Below are 25,897 nucleotides of genomic sequence, written 5' to 3' on the forward strand. Positions count from 1 at the left end.
ATTTTCTTGAGGAATGAAAAGCGTGCGAGAGAAGAAAGAAAATGGGAGAGAAAAAGAGGCCATGAACGAGCCTTGACAAATGAAATTAAGGGGAACATCAGATATTCTCTTGGTATATCAAGGGCAAGAAGGCAGCCAGGGAAAGAGCGAACCTAAACTATAATCTATGTGTGGAGCCAGGCTTTATGGGCAAGGTGATAAATGAACATAAATGAATCTCTACAAAGGAGAAAGCGATGGAAGATGGTGTGTTCAGGGAGTATATTGTGGATTATTTGGATCAATCACTGCTAAGGAGGAGGTAGGTGAGACCAGAACTAGGGGACACAGCCTCAAGATTCAGGGAAGTAGATTTAAGACGGAGATGAGGAAAAACTGTTTTTCCCAGAGAGTAGTGAACCTGTGGAATTCTCTGCCCAGGGAAGCAGTTGAGGTGACTTCATTAAACATATTTAAGGTTCAGTTAGATAGATTTTTACATAAGAAAGGAATTCGGGGATATGGGGTAAATGCAGGTAGGTGGAGTCGAGTCAATGATCAGATCAGTCATAATCTTATTGAATGGCGGAGCAGGCTCGATGGGCCAGGTGGCCTCCTCCTGCTCCTATTTCTTGTGTTCTTATGAGTTGGATGTAATGGGAAGCATAATGTTGACAAATCCACAGGACAGTTGTGGTCTATCCTAGGTTGCTATGGGAAGGAGGAGATAGTTGGTAGACAAGTGGAGATTTTTACATATCTGTTAGCTCCAGGTGAGGAACCAGAAGACTGGAGGATAGCAAATGTTGTTCCTTTATTTGAGAAGGACAGCGAAGATAAACCAGTTAACAAGTCAGAATCAGAATTTATTGGCATGAACAAGTCATGAAATTTGGTGTTTTGCGACAGCGTCATAGAGCAAACATCATATTATAACCATCTTACAACATTACTATAAAAAATAAAATAAAGTAATAATAACAGTAATCATGTACGAAAAGTAAGGCCGTGTCTTTGGTTCATTGATTATTCAGGGATCTAATGGCAGCGGGGAAGAAGCCGTCCTTGTGCCCTGAGTGCTCGTCTTTAGGCTCCTGTACCTTTTCCCTGATGGTAGCAGAGTGGAGAGGGCATGGCCTGGGTGCTGGGGGTCTTTGAGGATAGAGGCTCCTTTTTTAAGATACCAACTCGTAGATGTCCTTGATGGAGTGAAGTCTGGTGCCTGTGATGTCGCAGGCTGAGTTAACAACCCTCTGGAGTTTATTTTTGTCCTGAGAGTTACCGCCTCCATACCAGGCAGTGAAGCACCAGCCAGAATGCTTACCACAATACACCTGTAGATGCTTACGAGAGTCTTCGATGACATACCGAACCACTTCAGACACCTCACAGAATATAGCAGCTGGCGAGCCTTTGTGATAGTATCAACGCAGAGGCTCCAGGACAGATCCTTCTCGGAGATGTTAACACCCAGGAATTTGATGTTCTTGACTCTCTCCACTACTGAGTCCTCGATGAGGACTGGGTTGTGTTTCCCTGACTTCCTCCTGAAGTCCACAATCATCTCCTTGGTTTTGCTGACATTGAGCACAAGATTGTTGTTGTTACAACTGTTCAACAAGCTGATCTTTCTCCCTTTCTGTAACAGCAGTCAAGAAATTATCGCCGATATCCTAAGAGATTGGTAGAGGCTGATCAGGGGTTGTCAGTGTGGGAAATCCTATCTTACTAATTTGATTTTTTTTTGATGGACTTTTGAAAGGTGTTTAATGAGGTCACACTTTGTAGGCTGGTCCAGAAGGTTTAATTCGCATGGGATCTGGAGTGAGCTGGCAAAATGGATCCAAAATCAGCTCAGTGGTAGGACACAGAGATTGTGATGGCAGGATGTTTCTCTAATTGGAAATCAGTGAGTTCTTGTGTTTTGCAGATTTTAGTGCTGAGACCTTTGCATGTTTATTTGCAGTGCCGTCCATAATGTTTGGGACAAAGACCCTTTTTTTCCTTTATTTGCCCCTGTGCTCCACAGTTTTAAATTTGTAATCAAACAATTCACATGTAATTAAAGTGCCCATTCCAGATTTTATTCAAGGTTATTTGTATACACTTTGCTTTAATCATGTTGAAATTACAGCATTTTTTTAAATACGTAGTCATCTCATTTCAGGACACTGTAATATTTAAGACATATGGATATGGCTTCACAGGTGTTTGTGAGTACTCAGGTATGTTTCATTGGTGCAGGTAGAAGAGAGCTAGGCTCGCTTCTAAGCTGTTGATCACCTTTGGAGTCTGTAGATGTAATTTTTCAACATGAGGACCAGAGTTGCGCCAATGAAAGTCAAAGAAGCCATTATGAGGCTGCAAAACAAGAATAAAACAGTAAGAAACATTGGCAAAATCTTTGGATTACCACAATCAACAGTTTGGAACATCATTGAGAAGAAAGAGTGCACTGGTAAGCTCAGTAGTCACAGAGGAGCAGATCTTCCAAGGAAGACCACCATTGCTGATGACAGAAGAATTCTCATCAGAATGAAAAAAGTCTCCAAACATATATCCAATAGGTCAGAAGCACTCTTCAGGAGGCAGGCATGAATACATCAATGACCACTGTCCGCAGAAGACTTCATGAACAGAAATGCAAATACTACACTGCAAAATGCAAACAATAGCAAAGGTGATATACTTTGGATCTTGGGCAGTTCCTTTACACCTTGCCACCATTCTGATACAGGTTAATCTTGATCTCATCTGTCCACAAGACCTTCTTCCATAACTCTGCTTGCTCTTTTAAGTACTTCTTGACAAACTGTAATCTGCCCATCCTTTCTGTGGCTAATTAGTGATTTGCATCTTGCAGTGTAGTTTCTGTATTTCCTTTCCTGAATAAAATCTGGAATGTGCACATTAATTACATGTGAATTGTTTGTTTACAAATTTAAAACTGTGGGACACAGGCAATAAATTAAAAAAAAAGGTTTCTTTGTCCTAAACATTATGGAGGGCACTTTATGTGTTAGTAGGAGCTGTGATTAGTGAGTTTGAAGATAACACAGAAGTTGGTGGTGTTGTGGATGTTGCATGATATTGATCAGTTGGTCAACTGGAGATGGAATTTAATCCACACAAGTACAGTATGATGCATTTTAGTAGGTAAGTGTGAAGAAGGCTTGTGGCATGCTTGCCTTCCTATGTCAAAACTTTTCATTATATTGCTTAGACCGCACTTGCAGTATTGTCTGTGTTTTGTATCCCCAGTCTGAGACTTTCTGTGTTCCCACTGTGTTTACAGTTGTGATCTCACCCTTTGTGTCCACCTGGGTCTTATCCTCACTCTCTTCCCACTCTGTACCCCTTGGCTGATCCTCTGTTTTCCTCTTGTATCTACCTGCAGGTAGGCATCACTGTGTTCTCTCTGTGACCCCAATCCTCTCTCCCCCTCAGTCTGTGTTCCACCATACTCTATCTGTGTCATCCTGGTCTCTCCTTCACTATTTTTCCAGTTTATTCCTCTGGTCTGGATGTGGCTGTCTTCAGTCTGACTTGAGATGATGATGTTCTTCCATATCTCCTGGTTTGATCTTCATTATGTTCCCCCTGCATCACCCTAGCCTATAGTGGCCAGGAATATGCCAAACTTCATAAATCTGTTAGTCATTTGATAATTGAGTAGTATGTGCTACTGTACCCACCTATACATTCTGGACCTATCCCTACCAGTCACTGACCTTTGGTTATGATACACAGTACAAATGTATACATGAAATGTTACTTGTTTGACATTTTGTATACAGGCTCTTTAAGGAACTGGCACTTGGCCTTGTTGAACATGGAGTTATTCAGCATGGAAACAGCCCCATTGGCTCAACACGTCCATGCTGGATCAAGGAAGGCCTTGAGCTGTCGTTCAAACTGATCAGTTCCTTTTCTTGTGCTGCCAATAGAATTGCTCCTTCTTTGTCACCTGGTGCTCCATCGTTATTGTGACTTGAGGAATCCCCCAAGGTGGTCATGCACTACCAGATGGCGTGAGCAATGACTGACATTTCTGGGCGAAGGAATTATCTTAGCACACTCTCAAATGATGCACAACAATGAGTGAAATATTTTTATTAAACATCGCTGTACGTCTTTCTGCTGTTTATCTGCATCTGTGTTTCTTTAGGAAACCATGATATTAACTATGAACTTGAATAGTTTTTCCTTCTATGGCAACAGATCCTATGCTAAGCAGTCAGATTTCCTTGATTGAGTTCGAGGCCAGTTTACCTTTTATCTCCAGGGTCTTGTAATTTCTATTTGTTTTGCCAGATATAAAATGCACACATTGAAATGTTGAGTTAGTTCCACCCTGTGGTGTTCCACCTGCACTTACTGGGAATAAATTCATGAAATGCAACGTACAAGTGGTTTTGTTGACAATTTGCATTGGGACTGCAACTTGCAAGATTTATATTTGATGTTCAAAACATCTTCCGTGCTGCCAATTAAAGCTGCTTTTTAGGAACAAGAGCATGGATGTACATTTACCAAATGGATAGTATGCTCTCTGTCTGGCTTGCATGCTGAATCTATGAGGTCATACAAATTCACATGAAGCTTTCGGGAAATTAATTTAGAGTAGGTGTATTTGAGGTGGGGCGACTTTGACAATTCTTTTGACTTTCTCCTGCAATGTTTATTGTGGGAAACACCATTAAATCATGTAACAACTTTGATTTGGGCATGAATGATTTGTGCTGCTACTACCATCCATCAACAGTAAAAGGAATATTCTTTCCTCAGGTGCTCTGTCAGTACTTGTTGCATCTGGTTATGCCCTTCAACACACTCCTCCCCAAAAAAGTAAGCTCAATCTATAAAGACCAATTGCATTTATCTTCAAAGCATGCTGATGTATTCATCACCTCAAACCACATGGTTCATTTTCTTAAGGTAGCAATATTTTAACGGGCAGAGGGAAGTGGAGCAAGATTCGTCATCTCTCTGATCAATGTTAGTGTTGATAAACACTGGGGGAGGTAAAAAGTAAATGATTCATTGCAAAATACCCAGCTCTGTGCTGGTATAGTAGCTCCAGTTTTCCTGTGTCTTGATCACTGAAATTCATGATTGATGATGACATTCATCCCACCATCTCCACCCCTAGATCTTATCCCATGCTCCCCAGAAAGTTAATGGTGGGAGATTCAACAATATTAATATTTGGGGGTGTCGATTAGACTCACTTTTTTTCTTTTAATTCTTTTTGAAATATAGACATGCATTAACAAATACTTCGGCCCCACGAGCCTGTGCTTCCCAATTATGCATCATTAACCCACCCACCCACCCCCACTCCATAGGTTCTGAAGGGTGGGAGAAAACTGGAGCATCTGGAGGAAACCCACGCAGACACGGAGAGAGCATACGAACTCTACTGGTAGCTCTGGATTTTAACCCAGGTCACTGATGCTATAACAGCGCTGCGCTACACGCTACGCTACCTGCTTCTTGGTGATCGTCTTTGCTTTTATGATCTGTAATGTTCTTTTACAAGGTGGGCTGTATGTTTGCTGTGGCTTCCAATCTGCTTTCTTCGCCCCCTCTTTGAAACCAGAATTGGCTTCTTGGCTTGGCGGTGATAATAGAGTGAGGGACATATCAGGTACAGTAAAGCCCCTATTATCCAGAATTCAAGCAACTGGCAGCCTCCAGCAACTGCAAAAAAAATATTGTGGAAAATATATTGACAAAATGTACGCCATTAGTTCGCCAATCTACACAACACGCAATCTCAAGCAACTGTAAAATGGACTTATCCAGCATTTACCAATCCCTCTTGGTGCCGAATACCAGGGGTTTTACTGTATAAGATTATAAAGAGTGCAGGAATGGAATCTTACCACTGCTGGTGGTTTACAGCATTTTGTGGATACCCCATTTGAAGTTGTTGCATCTGTTCCGAGTTTGTCTGTCTAATGGTTGTGTTGCACAACACGACATTTTGTCAGTTCAGCTTCTCAAGTTTGCGTGACTTGGTGAAGTTTAAACCTTCTCAACGTGATAAGGTGCCATCTAAACTGCAGCAAACAATTTATCTTGCCGATTAAAAAGAACTTCCCAAGGAAAACTTGAAGGCGTTGTATATAAAAAAATCACCTTTTTTTTAACCCGTGAAAGGTGCAGTTTTCAAAAGGCATGTTTTTACTTTAATGTCCCAAAGGGTTTTCACCAATTACCACAGCTGGAGACTGTTCCCAATCTCTTTGCACTTCAAAGAACTGAAATAAAATAAATGGCAAGTCCTCCTCGTAGCCATCACTTCTAAATTCCTCAGTGTAAAAAAAGGAATAAGAAGCCGTGCTGGAATCAGATGTGGTGTGAGTTATTGCTGAAAGGTTCCATCACGTCAGTGAAGACTAATCTGTTATAAAGCCACATTATGCTGTGCTGTGCTATGATACATTGTGTCCTTCTGATAACCAGGCAATGTTTGTGGTTGTCTTGATTCATTCAATGTTCTTGAACTATTAAGGAATGAAATGGCTTTAACAAATGTAAGTTAACATTAAATATAAAATATTAATAGCTGTCAGTATGTGAGGAATGACTCAGAAATAATATCTTTATGAGTTTTTCCCAGGAGGGTTCCCTTAACTGTGCTGTACTTCATCCAATTTTTGTTATCTCTTCCAGCATAGCCCTGATAAATGTTATTTACTTTTTTCTAAAATCAAAATATAGAATTGACTCATTTAAAAAAAAAGACAAACATAATTTTGCAGAAAATTGTTACCAAGCATAGGAACATGTTCGATTTATAAAAAGTGCACAGCTAAACGGAAGGAGCATCACTAATGCCACATCAGCGATAGCATGAAGCTGGAGTAGGTGCTGCAAATTTAACATGATATTGACTTTCCTAGTTGATCGTGTCACGCTGAGTGGGCTTTGCTTTGGACCGTATCACTTAAATCCATCACCAAGTTGAATGGGTCAATGAAAAACATTATATGTTTTATTTATATGGAACACAAGAGTCCATTCATAATGTCTTTATATTAGTGTGAGGATATTCTGACTTCCTCTCATTGAATAATAAATGACGCACCAATCTCCCCAATAAAAGGTGAGCAGTTGGAAGAAGGCGGGTGATCCAAACACACTGATAATACAACGCAAGCACTCAAAATTTCTTTGTCGTCTCCCCAAAGTTCTGCAAAATCTCTCAAAAAAAAATCTACTGTGCAGAGGTGGAAATTTTACTGATCGTATGTAGCTAATTGATCTTGTCTTTTTGTGATGACAAAGTCATGCCAGCTATGTGTACAGGTACAGAGAGGGAAGCACCGTGTCGATATTTAATTCATGCCATTAGCACTCACACATGCACCAACCAAACTCCAATACGTAAACCCACTTTGCATGCACAAAACTAACATTCACGCATGCGCACAAGAATTAAGATGGCTCCGCCCAGCCTATGGAACCCAATTTAACAAAGTAAGAATGCACATTTTGGCTCTTACATGCTCTGTATCCCTGTTTGTCATCAGGAACTACACTCACAATCTGGCTCACTACTCCTGGTCCAGTCCTTCACAGAAAGCACACGAGGAGAAGCAAGACTGACCCCACCCCCCCCCCACCCCAGGAAAGGGTGGAACTGCTGTATGCCAATCTCACATATGGCTACAGGGAGTACCCGGATGGCAGGGAGGACACTGTCTCCATCAGGGATCTGGCATCCACTGAAACAGCGGGTCTGTTGCCTCATGTGCCCTGCGAGCCATGGAGCACATTCTCACCACCACCAATCAGGGCCTCGGGGGATCTGGTTTGACAATTTGACAAGTTTGTCAAATTGTAGCGTGAATAAAAGCTCTCACGACTGGAGGGAGGGCCTGGGGCTCTGGAGATCCTGGTGGAGTGCCTTAGCACCGGGGGGCCTTGAACTTCTTGGGTCTCCTAGTCTCCTTGTGAGGGAGGAGAGGTGGTCTGGGTCTCCAGCTCAATGGTGGAGGGGGATGCATTTTCCCCTTGAACCAGATCACCCGAGGCCCTGACTGGGGGTGATGAGAATGAGCTCCGTGGCTCGCAGGGCACTTGAGGCAACAGACCCTCTTTTTCAGTGGATGCCAGATCCCTGATGGAGACGGTGTCCTCCCTGCCATCCGGGTACTCCATGTAGTCATACATGGGATTGGCATACAGCAGTTCCACCCTTTCCCGGGGGTGGGGGGTGTGTCAGTCTTCCTTCTCCTCACGTGCTTTCTGAGAAGGACTGGACTAGGAGTAGTGAGCCAGATTGTGAGTGTAGTTCCTGATGCCAACCTTCTTTCAAAAGTGAATAGGAGTTTGTGAGGAGTAGTGTTGGTCACAGTACATAGTAGCAACCGGATGGAATGGAGTGCCGTAGGGAGGACTTCCTGTCAGCATGAGTCTGGAAGGCCTTTTGAATTCAGGGCCAGTTTGACAGCCTTCCAGACCATAGTGTTCTCCTTTTCAATCTTCCTGTTTCCCCGGGGGTTGTAACCAATAGTCCTGCTGAGTGCGAAGCCCCTCACCAGCAGGTACTGAAGTAGCTCATCACTCATAAAGGATAAGCCCCGGTCGGTATGAATATAGCTCCAAACAGCATGAAAATGGAATCTGGAGCCTTTATGACTGACACAGTGGACATGTCTGGACATGGAATAGCGAACGGGGATAGAGGAAGAAGGTGTTCCCATTCGTGGAGGGGGAGAGGTCCCTTAAAATTGACACTGAGCTATTCGAAGGGCCTGGATGATTTGATCAGGTGTGCCATTGCGGGGCAATAGAAGTGTGGCTTGCACTCGGTGCAGACCTGGCAAGACCTTATCATTTCCCTGATGTCTTTCATGGAACAGGACAGATTGTGCGCCTTCACAAAATGAGCCATGCAGGTAACCCTTGGATGGCAGAGCTCATTATGCTTCGACCGTAGTTGTCCGGTGTGTGCAGAGGCACAGCTTCTTCTGGACAAGGCATCTGGAGGGTCATTAAGGACTCCTGGCCAATAGGCAATGTCATAATTGTAGGTGGAGAGCTTGATCTTCCACCTAGCAATCTTGTCATTTTTGATTTTTCCCCTTTTGACATTATTGAACATGAATGTGACCGAGTGCTGGTCAGTGAGGAGCGTAAATCTTCTACCAGCCAGGTAGTGTCTCCAGTGCCTTATGGCTTCTATAATGGCTTGAGCCTCCTTTTCCACCAATAGGATCCAGAGCTCGTGGCCTTGCAAGGCCAGCGAAAAAATTGCAACTGGCCTGCCTGCCTGGTTGAGGGTAGTGGCCAGGGCTATGTCCGAAGTGTCACTTTCCACTTGGAAAAGTACATTCTCATCTACCGCATGCATGGCGGCTTTTGCAATGTGGTTCTGGAAGTAGTTAAAAGCCATTTGAGCTTGTGGTGATACACCACTAGCTTTCTGCAGGGGGAAACCTGTTTACCTGCAGAAGAACACTGGAGGACAAGGCAACACCTGGTTGGCTGTCAATCAGCTGACCTGAATGGACCAATCCCCACCCGGTCGGCTGCCAATCACCCTCCGAGAAATAAGCTAGATCCGAATCCTCGAGGTCAGTCTCAGAGCTTGCACAGCATTCTATGTGGAAGTTTATGTAGAATAAAGCCTGTTGTTTATGTTTTGTGTCTGCTTCCTGCTCGATGGTGCATCACAGGGCTTCAACCGAGAGGGGGAAATTAGTGGCTTTTAAGAGAGAGTGAACCTTATCAGCATATTGTGGGATCCACTGGGCGTAATATGAGGAAAACCCCAGGCAGCTCCTCAAAGCCTTTGTGGTCCTGGGGATGGGGAGCTCTAACAGGGGGCGCATCCTATTGGGATCGGGACCAATGATATGATTCTCCACCACGTATCCAAGGATAGCCAGACATGTAGTCCTGAACACGCACTTGTCAGAGTTATAAGTGAGGTTCAGGGTGATTTCTGTGTGGAGAAAACTCTGGAGGTTGGCGTCATGGTCTTCCAAGGAGTGGCTGTAGATGGTCATGTTATTGAGGTAGAGGAAGGTGGACTTCAACCCATACTCATCCACCTTTCTGTCCATCTGCCTCTGGAAGATAGAAACCCCATTAGTAATACCGAAAGGGACCCTCTGGAATTGATAGAGATGACTGTTAGCCTCAAAAGGACGGTCCTTGGAATGGATTGGCAGCTGGTGATAGGCAGCTTTCAGGTCAATGTTGGAATAGACCTAATACTATGCAATATCATTCACCATGTCTGAATTTCGATGGAGGGGATAGTTTGGCTATGGTCAATTACTAACCTGGACTAATTTTCCCCTTTTACCACTACCACTTGCGCTCTCCACAGGTTGGTGCTGGGTTCAATGATACCATTGTTGAGCGGATGTTGTGTCTCAGACTTTATAAAATCTCAGTCTGCTGTGCTGTACCTCCTGCTCTTGGTAGTAATAGGTTTGCAGTCTGGGGACAGATATGGGAAGGGGGGTGGGGGTCGATATTCAGTGTGGAGAGGCTGCATATGGGTTCTGATTTTAGGGGTCCTCTGTTCTGAACAGTTACGGGGGGGAGAGGACCAGAATACAACAAGGTCATACTTTTAAGGTGAACCAGGAACAGGAAGTCCAGACCCAACAACACTGGAGCATACAATTCATCAAGTATATACAGGCAAAATTTACAGAATTCTGCCCCCCCCCCCATTTAAATGACAGATGCACTGTACATTGTTGTTGAATGCACATAGAATGCAAATGAGACATGAGGATTATGTGGTAATTAGAAGGACACATCTTTAGGTTGTATTTTTGAACAGTCTGTGAGTCTATGAAGCTTTCAGTAGAGCCCATGTCGATTAGGTATTTAGTGGAATGTTCATTTACCTTCACAATCACTATGGAATTACTGAGCTGGTGAGGTCTGTCCTGATTTAGGACCATTGATGCTAGGACCCCGGAGTGGCCATTCAAGTGGCCCCCACCATCCTGGGTTGCCCTGCTTGAATAAGATGGTGTCAACCTTGTGGCATGGCAAAATGGCCACCCTCTTTCCTCCTCTGATGTTGATGGTACCAAGTTAGAATTTGGGTCACAGCAAGATGGTCGCCAAACTTTTTTGGGCCATTTCCTCATGGCCACTGCCACCATCTGTCAGCATGTAGCACAGCAAGTCAGTTCGGGTGAATTTGGGGCAGACGGCTTGGTGCTGGAATTGGATCTGGGAGCGGTGCAGGCCATGGACTTCCCCAGGCTTCCCCTTACACAGCAAACCATTGCCCAATGCCCGTTTTGCCACAGCTGGAACACACTAAGTCTTTAGCTGTGCAATGAGATCCGTGAAGCTGGCTCTTGCCACAGAAAAAGCACTCCTTGGCATGGGATGTGGCAGCCATTATGGCAGGGGTAGCAGGAGCAACCGGTCCTCGGAATGGCTCACCTGGGTGAGCGAGCTCACTGGCTTCAAGGTTGTCGTTCTCAAGCTTGGCCTGTTCCAACGATTTGGCCAACTCAACGTGACTAGCCAGGCCCTTCTTGCCTGACTTGAGCAGTCGCTGCCTCATGTACCTCGAGCGGACCCCCGTGACTAGAGTGTCCTGGATCTGTTCTTCCTCACGAACGTGGCCCATAGCCACTTTGTACTTGGACTTCTTGGCAAATGTCCACAGATCCAGCAGGCAGTCATCGATGGTCTCTCCTGGCTGCTGGTGATGTAGAATGAGTTGGTGCCTCACTAGGAACTCATTTTGTGACTTTAGGTACTGAGACTTCAATGCCTCGACGGCAGCGTCATATGTAGTGCAGTCCCTGATGACTGCATACCCTTTCGTTCCTACCCTGAAAACGAGTGCAGACCTCCTGAGTTCATCGGTGTGGAAGACATCTCTGGTCATTTTCAGGTAGGCCTGGAAGCAGTCTAGTCAGTACGTGAGCTCCTCAGCCAAGTCGGGGGACAGAGGGTCTATCAGCAACATCCCTGGATTGAGCAGCGCTTCCATCTTCGAGGGAATAAGCTAGTAAAATTGTTGTGCAAATTCAAGCTCTCACGACTGTAGGAAGAACAAACGCTTCAGAAGGGTTCTGGATTTAGGTGGGAAACTAGGGTCATAAGTAAGCAGATGGATACGGAGCCAGGTGGCGGGGCCAGCCACCAGCACAACACACTACACAGCAGAAATACAATATAAACTGCATAATTTTTTTATTCTTCTATCTTAAAAATGTGGTTATTTGTGCGGATGGAGGTACGATGCATAGGTCACAAATTGGGGAGTACCTGTATTTATATTCATGTAAATTGGGCATTGAAATGCTGCAAACACCAAGGTACACTGATTCTAGTTTCTCATTACCATCAGTGTGTTGCTGCCAGATTCATTCAAACTGCTGCACTGTGAACTTGTAGACACAGTTACTAGTTCAGGTACCACTTCTTTGGATGAGTGAATTGCAGTTATTGACAAAGTGAAGATATTTTGACTGATGGAATCAAGTTGTGCATGCATCGTGTTTCTGGTCAAAATTGAGTTCAGAAGAAACTAAGTAAGATCATGAAAGAAGGTAGATTTTGCAGTGATCCTTTCTTTCCAATGGTTAATTTATTGAGTAATTTTTTTTAGTGTAAGCTGTTGCAATAGTTTAACTGATTTGGCAATGTTAATCTTTTTAGGGCATCGACAAATTGTGTTTAAAATGTTGCATTGACTAAGCTGCCATTGCGTCAGCTGGCTTCATAAGTTTGACAGCAAGATGAGGCAATTTCCAACTCATTAGATGGAATTGACCCTCAAATAACCTTTAATGTAATTAAAGGGAAAGTATTGCTGGAATGGGCATGCTATCTGAAATTGAAATTAAGACACTATCATCCCTCAAGTCCAGCTAAATGCGCAAGTTTTAAAAATGGAGAATTCACTCATGTCATACATTTTTTTCTCATTCAACTCCAAAGAAAATAGCGGGTACTTTCAACATTAGTAGCCAAAATTAAACAGTTGATGTCAGTGACACAAACTTCCTCAGTTAAAACCATGTAGGAAATTGTATCATTAAAAATTGTAACATAAGTAAACACCCTCTATAAACAATGCAAGTTTGCCTGCCCCATAATACACGCATCCTTGTGAAGGATCTGAGATTGTGTAAACATGCACATGTATCCTTTCAATAAATGCGTTATTAAATCTTTATTTTCTACCTTTGGATCACTCTAAAGTCATTTTGACACATTCTTTTTTCAAAATAAAAAATAAAATAATTGATGCTTGGTTGATTTTGGAATATGTTCCAACAAAACTGATTACCAGTTTTATCTATTTTCAAACAGTTTGGTTTCAAAATTGATACTTTTTTGCTATTTGATAATTGCATATTTGCATTCTCCTACAAAGGCGAGAAATCAGACTGCTCAAACTACAGGGGAATCACGTTGCTCTCCATTGCAGGCAAAATCTTCGCTAGGATTCTACTAAATAGAATAATACCTAGTGTCGCCGAGAATTCCCAGAATCACAGTGCGGCTTTCGCGCAAACAGAGGAACTACTGACATGGTCTTTGCCCTCAGACAGCTCCAAGAAAAATGCAGAGAACAAAACAAAGGACTCTACATCACCTTTGTTGACCTCACCAAAGCCTTCGACACCGTGAGCAGGAAAGGGCTTTGGCAAATACTAGAGCGCATCAGATGTCCCCCAAAGTTCCTCAACATGATTATCCAACTGCACGAAAACCAACAAGGTCGGGTCAGATACAGCAATGAGCTCTCTGAACCCTTCTCCATTAACAATGTCGTGAAGCAAGGCTGTGTTCTGGCACCAACCCTCTTTTCAATCTTCTTCAGCATGATGCTGAACCAAGCCATGAAAGACCCCAACAATGAAGACGCTGTTTACATCCGGTACCGCACGGATGGCAGTCTCTTCAATCTGAGGCGCCTGCAAGCTCACACCAAGACACAAGAGAAACTTGTCCGTGAACTACTCTTTGCAGACGATGCCGCTTTAGTTGCCCATTCAGAGCCAGCTCTTCAGCGCTTGACGTCCTGCTTTGCGGAAACTGCCAAAATGTTTGGCCTGGAAGTCAGCCTGAAGAAAACTGAGGTCCTCCATCAGCCAGCTCCCCACCATGATTACCAGCCCCCCCACATCTCCATCGGGCACACAAAACTCAAAACGGTCAACCAGTTTACCTATCTCGGCTGCACCATTTCATCAGATGCAAGGATCGACAATGAGATAGACAACAGACTCGCCAAGGCAAATAGCGCCTTTGGAAGACTACACAAAAGAGTCTGGAAAAACAACCAACTGAAAAACCTCACAAAGATAAGCGTATACAGAGCCGTTGTCATACCCACACTCCTGTTCGGCTCCGAATCATGGGTCCTCTACCGGCACCACCTACGGCTCCTAGAACGCTTCCACCAGCGTTGTCTCCGCTCCATCCTCAACATCCATTGGAGCGCTTACATCCCTAACGTCGAAGTACTCGAGATGGCAGAGGTCGACAGCATCGAGTCCACGCTGCTGAAGATCCAGCTGCGCTGGATGGGTCACGTCTCCAGAATGGAGGACCATCGCCTTCCCAAGATCGTGTTATATGGCGAGCTCTCCACTGGCCACCGTAACAGAGGTTCACCAAAGAAAAGGTACAAGGACTGCCTAAAGAAATCTCTTGGTGCCTGCCACATTGACCACCGCCAGTGGGCTGATATCGCCTCAAACCGTGCATCTTGGCGCCTCACAGTTTGGCGGGCAGCAACCTCCTTTGAAGAAGACCGCAGAGCCTACCTCACTGACAAAAGGCAAAGGAGGAAAAACCCAACACCCAACCCCAACCAACCAATTTTCCCCTGCAACCGCTGCAATCGTGACTGCCTGTCCCACATCGGACTTGTCAGCCACAAACGAGCCTGCAGCTGACGTGGACTTTTTACCCCCTCCATAAATCTTCGTCCGCGAAGCCAAGCCAAAGATTTGCATTCTGAAACTGTTTCAATCTTTGAGTAGATCAGGATGAACTGGTTCACTGGCTGCTTGAATATTTGTTGAGAAGTAGGGATCTTGCATTCATAAAGTGCTCCTTGGGACTCCTTGCCTTGGACATTAACTCATGGCTAATTATGTTTTCTGGAAGTGTAATTAGTGCTATTTTGACAAAACTCTGACAGCCAATATTTCAACAGCACCTAAGAAGAGCGAAAGGATATTGACCTGATGAAGATCTACTTTTCAAAAGCAACTCATTTTAATACAAAGGCCGATATTGATATTATTATTTTCCGTCTGGACACCCTCTCGCCAGATGGCATGAACATTGACTTCACTGCTTTCCATTAAATCTTTCCCCTCCCTCATTTCCTGCCTTTCCAGTTCTTTGACCTACACAGCCCTATCCCTCAGGGCTGCTCTCCCCTCCCTCCATTCTCCACCTATCATCTCCTGCCCTGCCACCCCCCTTGCCCCTCCCGCTCTTTTATTCTGACACTCACCGGCATTTTCTCATACATTGATGAAGGGATCAAGCCCGAAACATCAGTTATATATCTCTGCCGTTGCTACATAAAAGACGCTGTTTGATCTGACTGAGTTTCTCCAGCATTTTGTGCTTTTAACCTATATTCATATGGCTTGCTTCACAACCATAAATTGTTTCACAGATGGCCAGACTGCAAGCTTCTTTCTTCTTAGGTACTCCATCGGAATGAAAAGCTTCCATTCCAGCTCCTCTACATTTGGGGTAGGTGATGCCTGATCAGAGGAGAGGAAGGCAAGGTGGTGCATTTCTCTGCCATTTAGGCTTGGCCTTTGTCTGTTCCTAATGCACAAGCCTGAAGTTCTCAATACTATCTCTGAACCTCCTCCTCCTGCTTTGAATAGTTGTAGGCCAGATACTCCCATGGGTTTGTGAGCTTCATTATCAACATCTACCTTTGCTGTGAGATTGGTCTTGAGATCTGCAAAGTGGTCCATATAGGGCAGTGTTGTAGAATTTAAGATCTTCCATGTATATGTTTTGGCGAATTAGTTAACTGCTTGGATATCTTTCTCTTTTTTTATTAAGCCCATGGCACCTGGTATCCCAGGCAGTCTCCCATCCAAGTACTGACCAGGCCTGAAACTGCTTAGCTACCGAGATCAGACGAGATTAGGCATTTTCAAACTGGTATGGCTGTAGGTGGATATCTTTCTCTCAAATGCAAGCAAGGTCTACCATCTGCATTTTGATCACTGAGATTGGGCTGTATTCCTGTATTCCCCATTAGTTTTGAAGATTATCTCCACTCCTGTGGGAAGGTTGTTGGAGGTGAGGTGCAGCAATGCTCCAGAAGGGTTGAAAAAATTGCAGGGAGATGTTACAGCCTTGTTTGATGTCACCCTGCATTGAGACTGGCACTGTTGTGGAGTCATGGGTTAGATTCAAGGCCTGCATTTCATCATGAAGCAAATGCAAAATGGTGAGAAATTTCTGTGGGTGGTTTCAGGTTTCAGATTTATTGTCAGAGTACATGCACGTTATCACATACAACCCTGAGTCTCTTTTTCCTGTGGGTGAGGCAGAATTACCACTTATTGGTAGTGCAACAAAAAACTGTACATCTGTAAACAGACTGATTGTGCTACACAGAGAAGAAAAATATCAATAAAGTTCAAAAGTAAGAGTTCTTCAATGAGTCCCTGATTGAGTTTGTTGTTAAAGGACTCTAATGGTGAAGGGGTAGTAACTATTCCTGAACCTGGTGGTTCGAGTCTTGTGGCACCTCTACCTCTTTCCTGATGGTAGCAATGAGAACAGAGCATGTCCTGGATGACGTGGATCCTTGACGATTGCTGCTGCTCTCTGACAGCACTCCCCATATATGTTCTCGATGATGGGTAGGATTTTGCCTGTGATGCCCCGGACTGTGTCCACTACCCTTTGCAGGGCTTTATGCTCAGGGATATTGGTGTCCCCATACCAGACTGTGACACTTTACCCCACAGATCTGCAGAAGTTTTCCAGGGTTTCTGATGTTGCATTTAAAGGAAGTACGCCACAGTCCCACCCAGAAACAAGGTTGATGAAGGTATGTGGAACAACGTCATCAAGAGAAGAATTCTAGTTTGTCTATTGTTAAGTTTTTGAGTTGCAGAGGAATCTTATGTTCTTTAGGTGCAGCAAGTATTTTAGAAAGTGAACAAAGTTGTTGTTTATTGCAACGGAATAAGAAAGCAGTGAGATTATGCTACAGTTATATGGAGCAGGTGAAGTACCATGTCATGTTATGGTCTCCCTAATTCACAAATATTGTAAAATATGCATAGTCAAGGGGAAAAACAGTGGCGCAGCCAAAGCTGCTCTAATGGCAGATGGTGTCACTGGTGCAGACCCACGGAGACTGGGGAGCAAAGTCTCAGCAATTCCCGCGAGGTCCAACCAACCAGTCCGACCGCTGTCAGCTCTGTACAGGCTATAATCAGCCTATTAAAGGAGTCGATGGTGGTTTATTTAAAAATTCTGTGACCATGGGGTCTGGCCCAAAATGGTGGCACCAATGATTGGCAGCAGTCACAGGGGGGTTGCAGATTCTGGCAGAGTGGAGGGCTGACGTAGGGCACCAGAAGATGGAGAGGCCACCCCTGCTTGAGATGGAGAAGCAGAGGAAACGACCCTTGGGATGATGACCGGGCGGCTGACTAGTGGCTGAAGAACACACAGGATGCGGGCTGCTCGAGATGAGGAACTCCCACAGGCTGCATCTGCTGGTGAACTGCAGTCAAGGGAAGCGTGCCAAGCTGCAGTTTGCTTGAGACTGGCGGATGAAGAGATACCTGGCATCCCAACCGAGGTGCAAAAGGGCGCTGGAGGCTTCCTGATTGTGACAGGCATCTGGAGCTTGGATCACTGATCATGCAAGCTGTTGTCATGGAGGCTGCAGGAACGCTGGAGGCGAAGCCATGGATATTGAATGACTCGGGAGGGGTATTGTTTGCTTCTTTTCCACTGGTAGTAAGGGGGCTGATAGTGAATCTTTGTTTGTCATACGGTAGACTAAAGAAAATTTTTATTTAATATCACATTTTCTGTTTTATTACATGAGAATCTTGAACTAAATTCTTAAGTAGCAGATACATGAATCCTTATAACAAGGGACAGGGTAGTGAATGTGGAATGCTTTTCACTGAGAAAAAAAACCGATGAGAAAGGATTTAAAAAATTTTTTTTTTGTATTGCTGATGTAAAACCTACAAATTGCATCCGGTTTCATCTTGCAAGAGTGAAACGTCATTCAATTTTAATTTTTTTTAAATTTAGAAATACAGCGCAGTAACAGGGCATTCCAGCCCACGTGTCAGTGCCTCCCAATTTACACCCCATTAACCTACACCCTGGTACATTTTGAAGGATGAGAGGAAACTGAAGCCCCTGGAGAAAACCCATGCAGACATGGGGAAAATGTACAAACTCCTTGCACACAGCAAGGGATTCGAACCCCGGTTCTGATCACTGGTGCTGAAGAGGCATTGCGCTAACCATTACACCAAATGTGTCTATATGAATTTTAAAAATTGTAATGCATTTTTCATTGATCATCACTTCAAAGCCCTCTTTATTAAAAGTAAAAGTGCATAGAATATGTTAATTGGATTTATTTTTCGCCGTAGTTACCTTAGGCTGATTCAGGTTCAGATCTGTGCACTTGATGTGGGAGTTCAGTTACTGAAAGCAGAGAATCATAGCAGCGAGTTGCAAGAGTATTGTGGGTATAGAATCACCAGTAGCTCTCCTCTTGAACTTAAAATTGTCCTCAAAGTTCTCATGGATCAAACCTGAGATCAGTCTTTCGTTTGAAATGCTAGTCTACTGATTTGTAGTATTGCATTTCCATAATTTGTAATATTTTGCACCTCTGATCGATTAGTTTAAAAATCAACAGGGTTCAATTTTCAGGTTAATATACTGAATTGATATAATATGGACAAAGTTATAATGAGAGAATAAGCCTGTCTGATTTATGAAGACAGAAATGTCTTCGGCATGCTTTAGAAGTTTGTATTTTCTCTATTTATGCCAGTCACAAGGTCATAATGACAGACAGACAGTCTTTACGCAGTATAAATATTTATCTAAGAGTGACCCAGCATAGATATGTCCATTTTTAAAAAATTTCAGACGCCTTTCTTTCAGTATCTTGGTGGTCCAGTTTCCTCCCACCAACCTCTAGCCAACTCCCCTCCCCCTTGCCTTTTCACTCTGTAGATCTGTTGCTTTTTTGAAAATGAAAATCTTTGTCCTATTGATTTATAATGTCATAAATATTGTTTCTGCTTTGTGTAATGTACACTTCCAGTCTATTATCTTTAAAATCGTGTGCTCCACAGAGGTTAACTATCAGTTTAACTTCATCTGAAAGTGGATAATTGTTAAAAAGCAAAAAAAAATGCTATTTCCTTGGTGGGCTATTAGATAAACTGAAAAACTAAACTCTCCCACTGCTGAACTCCCACACTGTTGGATTATAGATCTGTGAAGACATAAAAAAAATATATACTGATAATATAAGCATGTTCCTTTTAGGTTTTTCTGTGAGCTCTGAGTTCATCTGCAGGGGCAATTTTTTTTTCCCACCTTTGAGTGCACTCCGAGCTGAGTGGAGCTCAGGTTGGACATTAGATGCAGGATAATGGGCTGCTCCAAGCTGGCTGACAGCTGTGAGTTTCCAGAGGTGCCCATCAGCTGCTTACAACTCCCTTTGATTTGGACTAGCCAAATATGGATGTCTGAAATGACTTGGAGGTTAGGTGCCGGTACACATGGCTTTGCAGTCCACCAACAGAGCACTGATTTAACCTCAACTTAACATCAGTCCCCTCATCAGATTCAATGAGGTTGTCAACCTAATGAAAATTTAAAAAAAAAACATTTGAATTACTTTCTACAGATCATAGAATATTACAGCAGAGCACAGGCCCTTCAGCCCACAATGTTGTGCTGACCTATAAATACCTAAAAATAATGAAACCTTCCCTACCTAATAACCCTCTATTTTTCTTTCATCCATATCCCTGTCTGAGAGTCTCTTAAAATGCCCCTATTTTTACACCCTCCACCACCACCACTGGTAATACATTCCAGGCACCCACAACTTTCTGTGTTTAAAAAAAAAACAACGAAAAAAACCCAAAACCTTATCCTTCATGTCTCCCATAAACCTTCTTACCATCAGTTTGTACAGATGTCTTCTGGTGTTTGCTACTCCCACCCTGGGAAAAAGGTGCTGGCTGTCTACCTTATCTACATCTCTCGTAACCTTGTAGACCTCTATTAAGTCACCTCTCATCTTCCAAAGATAGAAGCCCTCTCTCTGCTAACCTTGTCTCATAAGACTTGTTTTCCAATCCAGGCAACATCCTGGTAAATCTCCTCTGTACCCTCTCCATATCCTTCCTGTAATGAGGTGACCAGAACTGAACTTTCTTTTGCTTAATTTCTTAATGTTGTTTTGATTTTTACAGTATTTTGAATAAATATTAGATTTAATAGATTTTTAAAAAAGTTTAATTATTTAACTATATTTGGAACTTTTTAAATGTCTCTAAATATTGGATGCATTTTCAAAAGTTAGAAGGCAGCAAACTGCAAAAGGCAGAAAATGTATCTGGGCCTGAGGCCTGAGGATGCTCCGCCTGAAGATGAGCCATAACTTGGAACCTGCTGTGCCTTACGGGGTGCGTCTTGTTTACAGGGAACAAACTAATTTAATTCCCGCACAGTCAGAAAAAAATAAATGCAGATGGACAGCTTTGGTGGAAAATCGGCAAGAATGCATGACCATTAGGTCCTCTACAAAACACTACAAAAGTATTTTTAGATGTGAGGCCTTCAACTTGAAATGTTAACTTTACTTCACTCTCAGCGGCAGCTGCCCGGCCTGTTGAGTATTTCCAGGATTTTCTGCTTTTGTAAACATCAATTAATACTTTTGAAGTAAATTCACTCTTTGCAACGTAGGAAATATGGCTGACAGCATATCTAACAAATATCACGATATATTGAAAAAATAATCTGTTTTAACAATGTCCCTGTTTCTCTTGGAATAATTCCACAGGATCCTCTGTGGCTACAGAGAAGGCAGGCAGGCCAAGGTTTAACATGTCATCTGACAATGGAACCTTTGACAGTGCAGCACTCCCTCAGTACCAATTAGATATCAATCCATATTCTGTTCACAGTTTCTGTCTCTAGGGTAGAACTGTGATGAGCACATTCTTGCCTGGAAATTAATCCCTGTACGGTCATGCTAAATGCTCTGTGTGGTTGTGTCAGCATTTTATACTCTACTCATTCAATTGATTACAATGCAATAAATTTGAAACATTGAGTGCAACTTGCTAATGAGGCTATTTGGCACATTTTGCAATGGATATCAAGGATGCATTTCTATCCAGCAAAGCAATAATGAGCCCAATAGTTGTTCGTATGATTTGTCTCCCAATGAGGCCTTTGTGTAATTTACTACATAAAGCTGCTGTCCCTTTGCCCTATTGAACAAGTAACTGATACAACTTAGTTACTTTGAGAAGATCTCACCACTTAGTAATCATTATGGCATTCAGAACATGTGTACAGAGCAACATATATCCACAATCTGCCAATTAATTGTGTCGGCAGGTGAGGCCTAAGTGTGGCTGCAAATCAGCACTTTTTTATGCAATTTATTAGAAAATGTCCCAGTGTTGAAAAGAAAGACAAGTGATGGTGGAGGCAGTTTGGCTTTTGTCAGAATTATATCCTTGGGACAAGAAGGGAGATTTCGATAGCAAAATACCACACACAGACTGTAATGATGACTGCCCAAACGTGCTTGGGAATAGTTGGAAGCACAACACGCAAATCTATGCCCCTGAATGGCCACTTTCAAACATTTTAATGGTAATTTTATTTTTAAAAGTGCTTTCAGTCAATTGAATCAAGTTTGAGGAACAAAAGTGAATCCATGCAGTTATATCTTGTAAACTATATACAGATGCAGGGAGACAATTACTGAGGAACTCACTGTTACCCTGCTCCTGGCATAGCAGGGTTCTTGTGAAATACTGTGCTTGCATTAAGTTCTTCGGTTAGGACAGTTTCACTGTTGATTTATACATTTCACTTGGGAGGTAAAGAATTATGAAGCAGTGGATGAAATGGTTTCCATGCAACGTATTTATTTCAGTAAACATGTGCTCTCTGCTTTCAAAACTATAAACTTCATAATCTCTAATATTATTGCTGTTGTTAGAATTAATTCTATTTTCATTGTTAGGGCCAGATTTATTAGCATAGCAGTCAGCGTAATACTATTACAACACCAGTGACCCGTGTTCAAATCTGTTTGTATGCTCTCCTTGTGACTGGATACGCTTCCTCCTGGTCCTTCAGTTCCCTCCCATGCTCCGAAGATTAGTCACATGGGTGCAATTGGATGATGTGAGCTCATGGGCTGGAAGAGCCTGGTTCTGTGCTGTCTCTTCAAATTTAAAAAAAATTCCTTCATTGTATCGCCATGTTGACAGCAGAGCTGGCTTCTCATCCTGGCTCAGGTTGCATCTGAGAGCATTTTGTGTGGACAGTTGGTGGGAGCCCACTAATGTTCAGCTCCAAGGTTGGGTAACCAACCCCCCTTCCTCCTCCCCTAGCACTTCATCTTCTGGCTAATGGCCTTTATTTAGTCGAACAATGCAGTGGATTAAAAATGGTACCCAGAAATGATAGCTCAATCTTAACACTGTGATTGTGGTAGGATCCTTCTGCTTGTGCTGTGTGGAAATCCATGAAAGAAAGTTTGAAATAAACTTTCCTGAAGCAAGCTTAATGACTCAGGATCTTAATTTGTGTAATAATTCCAATCTCTGTAACCGCAAGAGATTACCATCAGCGTATGGGATATCTTTTGATGATGTTCCTAAAGATGCCATCAAAAGACTATAATACCCTCATCTCATGGGAATAGCTGGTCCTTGAGTAAAATCCAAGAATAGAGCCTCCAATTGCTCTGAGAACCTGGAGTCCCTTCTCTGGGAAATCACTGAAGACCAGTGAGAACAGTGAAAAGAGATCCCCACTTTCCAGATAATCCGCCCCCCCCCCCCCCATCCACCCTGCCCACCACATCCCCCTTCACGTGTTCAGTGTCTACAAGTTCATTATTCTCAGCAGAACTTGGTGAAGAAAGGGAATTTTGGACTTTGACCAAAGAAAGGTTTGAACATGGGTCCCTGGTGCTGTAATAGGGTTTTCTCTTTGGAATGACAAAGGATGAGAGGTGACTTAAAAGATGATGAGGGGTACAGTGAGGGTGGGCAGCAGCGCTGTTATCCTGGGGTGACAATAGCAAATAGCAGAGGAGACCTGTTTAAGGTGAGTGGAGGAATGTTTAGGGGAGATGAGAGAGGTAAGTTTTTTTTAACCAGCAAATTAGTTGACATTAGGAGGGAGAAAGCAGAGATGCTTTTAGATGGATCCATAACAAAATCTGTCAGTTTTGATACAAACAGAGAAAGCAAGTTATCTGAAATTGATGTATTTGGAAAACGTCTGTTCATTTAATACTGACAGCAAAATATAGTTAACTTTTTCCTGGGGCAAAAGCAGCAAATGCCAGAAGACAACTGATTAAGGTGAGCGGAGAAATGTTTAGAGGAGATGTCAGAGAGTGGTGGGTGCCTGGAATGTATGGCTGGAGGTGGTGGTGAGGGCTGGTACAATAGGATAATTCAAAAGACTCTTCAACAGACACATGGATAAAAGGAAAATAGAGGGTTATAGGTGTGAGGAAGAGTTGGATTAGATTGTCATGGAATTGGTTTTGTTACAAGATCAAACCAGCAACCACAAAGAAGGCAAATCACACAGGGGTAAAGATGAACAATTACTTTATTAACAAAATTTCATCTTCAAACTTTAATTCAAATTCCCCCGCTTTATAACAATGCCCACTGGTTAATATACAAATTTCTATAACAATGCACAACTAATAAATTCCGAGCCTAAATATAACATATGTAATCAAAGTCTAAGTTATATTTCCAACCAGCCCACAGAAAAAAAAACTTAGACACAAAACAAACACAAAACACATAAGACTCACAAAACTTCAATTATTATCGAAGTAAAGATCATAAACAAAATTTAGTTTGTTTGGAAAACTCGAGGCAAAAGATCTTTTAGAGAGAGAGAGAGAGAGAGAGAGAGAGAGAGAGAGAGAGAGAGAGAGAGAGAGAGAGAGAGAGAGAGAGAGAACAAAATTAAAAGTGGTCTTATTGTGTTGCTTGCCGAGAGAGGAACAAAGGTTTAGTCCAGATCTTCTGGCTGCCTTCGGAATATTCCTCCCTTTTAAAATGCCCAACATTCCAAACTACCTCCCAGACAATGACTCTGCTGGGGCCTCTTTCCTCTCTACAGCCACACCTAGTGGTGGTTTGTCTTCCAAGTCCAGAAATTTTGAGATCATCTTCTGCACATGCCCAGTCTGTCTCCCACTCTCTCTGCAGTCCACCTTCACCTTGGCTCTCAAAGGCAAACTGTCACCTTCCAACACAAAACCACACAACACATAGGCCAATACACAACACAGAACTCTGTAACAGTTTATAAAGGCCGGCACCACATTGTAGGGAAAAGTTTCTGTACTATGGTGCAATGCTCTATGAAAGAGAGAGAATGTCAATACATAAATGTCTGTCACTTTGATATTTTTGGAACAGTTGAGAGGATTCTGTTTCTATTAAAGTTCCCATTCTTGTTCTTCATTGAGATTGGGGCCTCATTCTGACAGCTGCTGTTTTTACAGTCTGCATGAAGGAAAATTATGTAGCACCCTGCCATTCCTCTATAATCTAGCAGTTTTATCTGTCATTCTGGCAAAACCTTCCAGCAAGGATGGCCCTCTGGTTTATGCTTTCATCATATTAACTGCTTCTTAAGTGGCCCTGTCAACTCAAACTGCAAAGCTTTCATCTTTGGATCTATTATCCTGTGCTCCTTTGGAGCAACAACAAGCCTTTCAGCCACCAGTTGTGTTATTTCACAGATGGAAATGCACAGATACATATGCCGGAAGGCATATGTAGGGATTGCAAAGCACAATTCATCCAGGCTCATTGGAATCTAAGTTAAGTTGTGCTCCTATCACATTATCTTGATTGTAACGCCCAGCCAGTACCAACCCATTGCTTGCAGCATGAGTGCTGATTCACTGGAACAAATGATGGCCATCAGTCAAAAGAAGCTAGTAGTTACTGGTCCAGCTCCTGTTAAGGAAGAGAGCCTCAGAGGCTGACATTGGTGGTGACAGCAATAACTTCCAAACTCAATAGAGGTAGCACCTGAGCTCAGGATCATGTCATCATCAAGCAAGAGCGCCATCGATTGGATAATTTGCTGTACTATTCCATAATGACACAAGTTACTGGACTATTCAAGCAGTCAGTGGATTCTTCCCATTTTGTAATAGAAACTGAGTTATGGGCCACTATAGTCTTAACTATCCTAGCAGACGGTCTTAGCCACAAGACTGTTGCTACATGTCGTCACTCCTTGTAGAACATCAGATTGCATAGGGAATGGCCTTTGGGGAGTTAGAAAATGGATGGATCTCTGCTCCTGGTGGGATTGCATAGTCTGGAGCTCCTGTCTGGAGCCTTTCTTTCCCTCTTCCTACTGCTTCTCCTGGTAGCTTGTCATCAGGCTCTCTCCTCCTGCTCCCTGACCTAACAGCCCACCAAGCAATCATGATCATTGATACAGAACTTATGAACCTGCTCCATTAATACATTCACAAAGTGGTTGGACTGGACTGGAGGATCAGTTTTTGAGGGAGAGAGGGATGGACTTGCAGGGGACAATTTCAACATTGGATACCTGACAGCCAGCATTGCCAAAAATACTTGTATCCTGG

The 25,897-nt window shown here is 43.0% G+C and overlaps 1 long non-coding RNA gene across 1 annotated transcript; it reads right to left on the bottom strand.

Annotated features, from left to right (window-relative positions):
* Window positions 1-881: 881 nt before the first annotated feature.
* On the bottom strand, window positions 882-6,361 carry LOC138759992 (uncharacterized). Its single transcript, XR_011355305.1, has 3 exons — window positions 5,868-6,361; window positions 5,469-5,682; window positions 882-2,340 (listed from the first exon to the last, which is right to left on the bottom strand). It is a non-coding gene; the product is annotated as an uncharacterized lncRNA (long non-coding RNA).
* Window positions 6,362-25,897: the final 19,536 nt, after the last annotated feature.

The sequence above is a fragment of the Narcine bancroftii genome, chromosome 4, assembly GCF_036971445.1.
Source record: "Narcine bancroftii isolate sNarBan1 chromosome 4, sNarBan1.hap1, whole genome shotgun sequence".
In the NCBI taxonomy this organism is placed as follows: domain Eukaryota; kingdom Metazoa; phylum Chordata; class Chondrichthyes; order Torpediniformes; family Narcinidae; genus Narcine; species Narcine bancroftii.